Raw genomic sequence first — 6,000 nt, forward strand, 5'->3', positions numbered from 1 at the left:
GGAGTAAGAATCTTCAGAAGCACAAGTATGGGGAGAGATTAAACTCTAATTGTCCCCACAGGATAGAGGTTATGATGAGACACAGGGGTTTGACTTGCTTTTCCAAATGAATGGTACTTTCTGTGGCAAAAGACTGCTTTGCTCTTTCCTTACAACCACAAGAATACAGTCAGATGTCATGAAGATGCGTGTTAGAAAACAGGCCCTTTGTGCAGATGACGTCAGGACACTAGTAAACTTACCCACTTCTGAAGAAAAAGTGTTCTCTGGCTCTTTTGCAGGAGGGGGCTGGGGTGCTGGGAGATGACAGGGTCCTAACTGGCTGAAGGCTACTTTCAAGGGGAGCTGTCTGCATGGGGACACTGCATAAACCAGGATCAATGGGTATGAAGAGGCCACTCAGCCCTGTCATGGGAGTGCTACTATGTGGGAGCTGAGAGCACTGTGATTCTGACTAAGACACAGAAAAACATAAAGAAAGGAAGACACACGGTTGTAGGCTCACAGGATCAGAGAACTCTGAGGCTGAAGCAGAAAGACTGTAACTTTGAATCCTGCCTAACAACTTAGCAAAATCCTGTCGCAAAATTTTTTTTAAAGAGCTAGAGATAGTTCAATGTGAAAGTCCTGGGTTCTATCCCCCAGTACTGCAAACAAATAAACAAAAACAAACAAGTAAAGGAAGAAGACTTCCTGTCCCCATCCCTGCCCCTCACTCTGGGGAGCTGGCACTGGTAAGCCTTACATCCTTGCTACACCGTGTTTCCATGTTAACATTCATCACAATGGGTTCTGAGTACCAAATGGTGACTCCTAAAAGGCAGCACCTCAAGATTTTCTACTGTGTTCCTCCACATGAAGCAAAGGGATCACCACTTAATAGACACATCACAAATACTTAATTGCTAGGAAGGAGAACATCCCTAATTAAATAGCTAGACAAAAACAAGGGTCACCAGAGGGTTGGGAAAACTTCTAGATGAAAGGACATATGAGTGGTTTAAAAAAATTTTTTTTTTAAAATTTTACTGTAGTTTTTTGGTTGAATTGTTTTTTTCGGGAAGGTTATTTATTTTTTTGTTTTTGGTGCCGAGGACTGAAGCTAGGACTTCCAGCTTGCTACCACTGAGTCAACTCCCCAGACTGGGGTGGGGGTGGGGGTGGAGAGTCAGTAAGAAACGGCCAGAGCGGCTAAACCCAGCAAAACCTCCATCGATTCCACTGCCCAAAGACTGCTCCCAAAGTCTCCTGTGGAACAGCTCAACCTCCCCTGACTGGAGCCCAGTCAGAACCCTCTCCCCATAAACTTCAGAGGGACCAAGGTCATCACTTGTGAATAAGAGCCTTGTTTCCCAGAAGTGAACATGCAGCATCATCATAACACATTTGTCTTTCTAAACTATCAAGTTACAAAAGGGTTGTTATGGCAAGTTGGTTGTTCCCCACAGAAACAATTTTATACTCAGACTACAAGCAGATTCCCAAGAGCAACCACAAAAGCCCACAAAGAAGAACATACCTGAAGCATACAGAACACACAGAGCTATTTCCATTTCATTGAATCCAGCCCTGGATGGGGAACACATAGTGCACCATCTGCAGCAGCAGCCACCTCGACAGCAGGGCACGCATATGCATGTGTGTGAGAAAGAGCGTACTGGGGCAGAAGCTCCGCCTGTGCTGGGGAGTCATCAGGAACCCGACCTTGGGGCATCTATGTTTGGGAACAATGAAGGCTCCTCTCCCCCCTCGCCCCTATTGAAGCATCTGTACCCCAACTTTAAAAGTAACTTCTAAGGAATAGAGCCCAGGTTAAGAGGTTAGGTCAGAGGAGAGGATGCTAGGCTGATCCTTTTCTTGGTAAAGCAAGGCAGGAGTGAGGGAGGGCTGCCCCACAGTGGCCAGGCTCAGAGAGCCCACTGTGCCCATCTCAGGGCAGGACATATGGAGTTTTGTTATTTAAGGTTCAAAAGATTTAAAAAACTGATTCTAACTAAAATAAAGAGAAATAAAGCATTATTTGAGACATATGGTCAGAAAGAAAAAGTTCTACCAACCCGACAGTCCCCCTCACCCTCTCTAGCCTGATGCCAGCTCCCTGTACTCTGCCTCAGGGGAACACCCAAGTCTACCGCCCCAGGCTGGTCTCCCTTGATGGGGGGAGGGGGGCGTGCGAGGAGCCTCAGCCTACACAGGGAACTCAGAGGCCTTCCCACTGCTCAACACTCAAGAGTCCAGATTGCCCTACAGAAATGGAACTGAGTGATCTACGAAATGTCCCCCTAGTACCACTACTAAGATAGCCTGGCTCAGCTCAGCAGTGCATGCAGGACGGGACTCCCAGGCAGGCTTGGGGGCTCAGGCTCATGAAACCCAGTGACCTCTAGAGGGGGCAGGAAACGGGGGATGCTGCTGGCAGGGCTGATGGTCAAGGCAGACAGGGAGACTGGATTGGGGGTCAGGGGAGGGAAGACAGAGAAAAGCCAGTCATTGCTATTGACGGAAATCACCATTTCTTTCCAAACCAGGACCCCTGAGCTGAGAGAATTCAGCTTGCATCAGTAGAATCCCACCTCTAGACCTTTATCAGCTTTCTGCCCTTTGATGCCACTGCCTCTCAGGAGTGGCAAATAGGCTCTCTACCACCTGCTGGCTCCCTTCAGTGGTGCTCTGAGACTGCGAATTAGCTCACTGCACAGCAGAGGGGCTGTGATCAGCGGTGATGCCTGCCATGGACATGGAGGCATGCAGGGGCATACGCTGAGACGCTCTGATACTTCAGTGTGCATGAGGGTGCTTGTGCTGTCTTTGTGGTCCTTCCCTCATGGGAAAGGCCTCTCCTTGCACAGCACCCACCCTGGAGAAACCCTCATGACCCACCCCACTCGGAGTGTTCACAGTACACTCTGGCCCCACTGATGAGCTACTTGTCCTGTGACCAGGTATCCTCTGATCAAATAATTCTGTCTTGGTTACTTTCCTCTCACAGCTGAGATAAAATACCCAACACCTAAATTAAAGATTGAAAAGTTTATTTAGTTCAAAGTTAGCAGAAGTTTCAGTCCATACTCGGCAGAAGGCAACAGTTTGTGGTGGCAGAAAGCAGCAAAAGCAGCAACAGCAAAAGGAAGAGCAGAGGAGAAAGCCTCTTTCCCTCCCTTATACTGTATGCAGGCTGCCCGCCCCAGGGTGGGTGTATTGCCCACACCCAGTCATAAACTCTAGAAGCCAAAACCATGATTGCATGAGGCTTTGAGAGGACGTTTAGACACAATCCATAACAACTTCTATGGCACTTAATTTATGTTGCCTCGGGACTATCATGTTGGTGTCTCCTGGTATTTAAGAGAAGCCAGGATATCTTTTCAAAATGTAAGAACATTAAATCCCCCTGCTTACACTTTCCCCAGGACTCCCCATACCCACTATCATGCTCTTGCTTGCGCTCCAACTTCAGCTCAGATCCCTTTACTCCTGCCCACGCCCTCCTCCCTTCTTCCATCACAACCTTGTTTCTACCTCAGGGCCCTGAACATGCTCTTTCCCCTCCTGGACTCTGATCTTCACCATTCTATGCATGGTTTGCTTTTCACAACTCTCAAGCTTCCACTTAAATTTCCTTTCTTTAGAGATGTTCCTTGACCACCTGGCCTAAAGAAATCTCACCCTATCCTACTCTCTTCAAACACTCTCTGATTTTCTTAATGGTATGCAAAACAGCTGGAGCAACCTGCCTACCTGTGCATCTCCAACCCCTTAGCTGATAGGTTGGATGGACATGATTTCAGCCAACTGTTCAGCTGATACTGATGGCCGGGGTTCCACATGCTTTTTTTGGTACAGTTTAGGTTATACTTCCTGCACACAGGTGCTATGGGGTGTCCCCCTAAGGCCCAAGTGTTAAAGATGAGTTTCCAGCCCATGGTGCTACTGGGAGGTGGTGGAACCCTTAAGCAGCGGAGCCTAGTAGGAGGGAATCAGGTCACTTTGGATGTGCCCTTGAAGGGGCAATGGGATGCAGCCCCTTCAGTTCTCCTCTTCACTTTCTTGCCATCATCAGGTGAGCAGCCTCTTCTACCTGTACTCTACCATGATATACTGCCTTGCCATAGGCCCCAAAATAATGGGCCAAAGAGTCATGTTGAAACCTCTGGTACTGAGTCAAAATAAACCTTTCCACTTTTTAAGTTTATTATCTTGGGTGTTTTAACACAGCAATGGAAAGCAAATATACAAGACTTAAATGGACTAAATGTTTTAGAGGCAAACATCCATGGCTTGCATCAAACATGCAGTCCCTAATTTAACCAAGCATTTCCACTTTGTATGACTGGCAGCCAGGCTGGTCACTGTGTACACACCCTCCCTTCCCCAGACCACTTATGTACTTTCGCTGCTCCTTACTAGGTCTGGAAATGTCTCAGAAATCTTCAATATCTATGGATGTTGTTCTAACATTTGCATAACATACCCTAGAGCTCTCTTGATATTGTTAAAGTTTTCAATTCTAGCTCTTATTCCCTCTGTCCCCAGAATATGACACTAAGGCCAAGCAATAAACTTATGCAAACACCGTTTATGATGAAGAGTCTGGCCAGGCCCAGAGGAAAAGAAAGGTCTGGCTGAGCAAGTGCCTCCTCCTAATATCCACCAGGTTTCGGGGAGCATGGTGAAGTGGACCACTGCCTGCACCTCAGCCCACCTCCTGGGTCTGGCCTTTAGGATGTCCCCAGCTGCGTGGGTGGCAGGACGGTGCGAGGAGGAGGGTTGGACACGGGAAGCAGAGCTGCACTTAGTGTCCTCATTGTGATTTGATAGGCCATTAAGTTTTATGGCTCAACTTCCTTGTTGGGTTTTTTATCATCTGTGTAAGTGCACATGGTTGTAGTTTCGTGATCTGGCAAGAAGGTCTACATGCCAGCTCCTGGCTCCCGGTCTGGCTGAGGGAAAGGGCAGTTTTCTATCAACTTCCCATTCCTCTGCATTCCATTAAATTCAGTTACACATTATTTTATAACAGACCATCCATGTAGATTTCCTGGATACTGCAACTAGAATTTTTCAGAGAACTAGATTAATCTGTAAAGCTCCATGGTAGCTTGGTTTCCGGGGCAGCCCCTCCCTGGAACTTGGTTAGGGCCTGCCAGGGGCTGTGTCTATAGATGCAAGGGGAACCACTGATCTGGCCACAGTGAAGGGCCCCATGGAGCATACACCCTCTCCTAGGGCATCTGACTGTCTACAAACCAATGCTGACTCGTGACAGAGGCATCTTAAGGCAGCCTCGCAGTGTAATTGATGCCTCTATGCCCCACAGCCCCGCTTTACTCTTCTTGCACAGTGGCTCTCTTTTTCTTTCTTTTTTTTCCCCCTCCTTTATATTAGTGCAAAATGTAGATAATAAGCTTTCAACATTTTACTTCCAGGATTAAATCCTAAGGAAATAATGTGACATGTGGACAAATATTTATGCATGAAAATGTTCTCTGCAGCATGATTTATAATGGGAAATTCAGTAAACAACTCAAGACCTCAATGCTACAGTGCTGGGTAGGCAATTCATAGCACCAAAAGCATGTACAAAAGGCACCTTGAATAACATAAGAAAATACAAGGGGGAGCTATAGAGGAAGATCAGAAATAAAAGGAAACAGCCAGGTATGGTGGCACACATCTGTAATCCTAGCACTGCTGAGGCAGGAAATGAGTTCAAGAACAGCCTAACCTGCATAGAAAAACCATGTCTAAAAAAAAAAAAAAGAAGAAGAAAAAAAAAGAAAGAAAAAAGAAAAAGAAAAAGAAAAAGAAAAGAGAAAATGTGGAGCACTGTTTTTATATCCTTGAGTAGATTTAAGCAACTCACAAGACCCAGATGTAAGGATGGGAAAGGCAGACTTATACAATGGTTCAGGGCTTAGGTGTGGACTTCAGGACTCCCTGGTTTTAATCCTGGTTACATTTTTTGGTTATGTGACTTGTGGCAAATTTCTCTTTTTCTTT

The 6,000-nt window shown here is 46.5% G+C and overlaps 1 protein-coding gene across 1 annotated transcript in view; it reads right to left on the minus strand.

Moving 5' to 3' along the window:
- The window catches only part of Pdia5 (protein disulfide isomerase family A member 5), a 92,777-nt gene that overhangs the window by 15,963 nt on the left and 70,814 nt on the right, over positions 1–6,000 (minus strand). The gene's annotated exons all lie outside the window — the stretch shown is intronic.

The sequence above is a fragment of the Octodon degus genome, unplaced genomic scaffold (genome assembly GCF_000260255.1).
Source record: "Octodon degus isolate 3935 unplaced genomic scaffold, OctDeg1.0 scaffold00147, whole genome shotgun sequence".
Classification (NCBI taxonomy): domain Eukaryota; kingdom Metazoa; phylum Chordata; class Mammalia; order Rodentia; family Octodontidae; genus Octodon; species Octodon degus.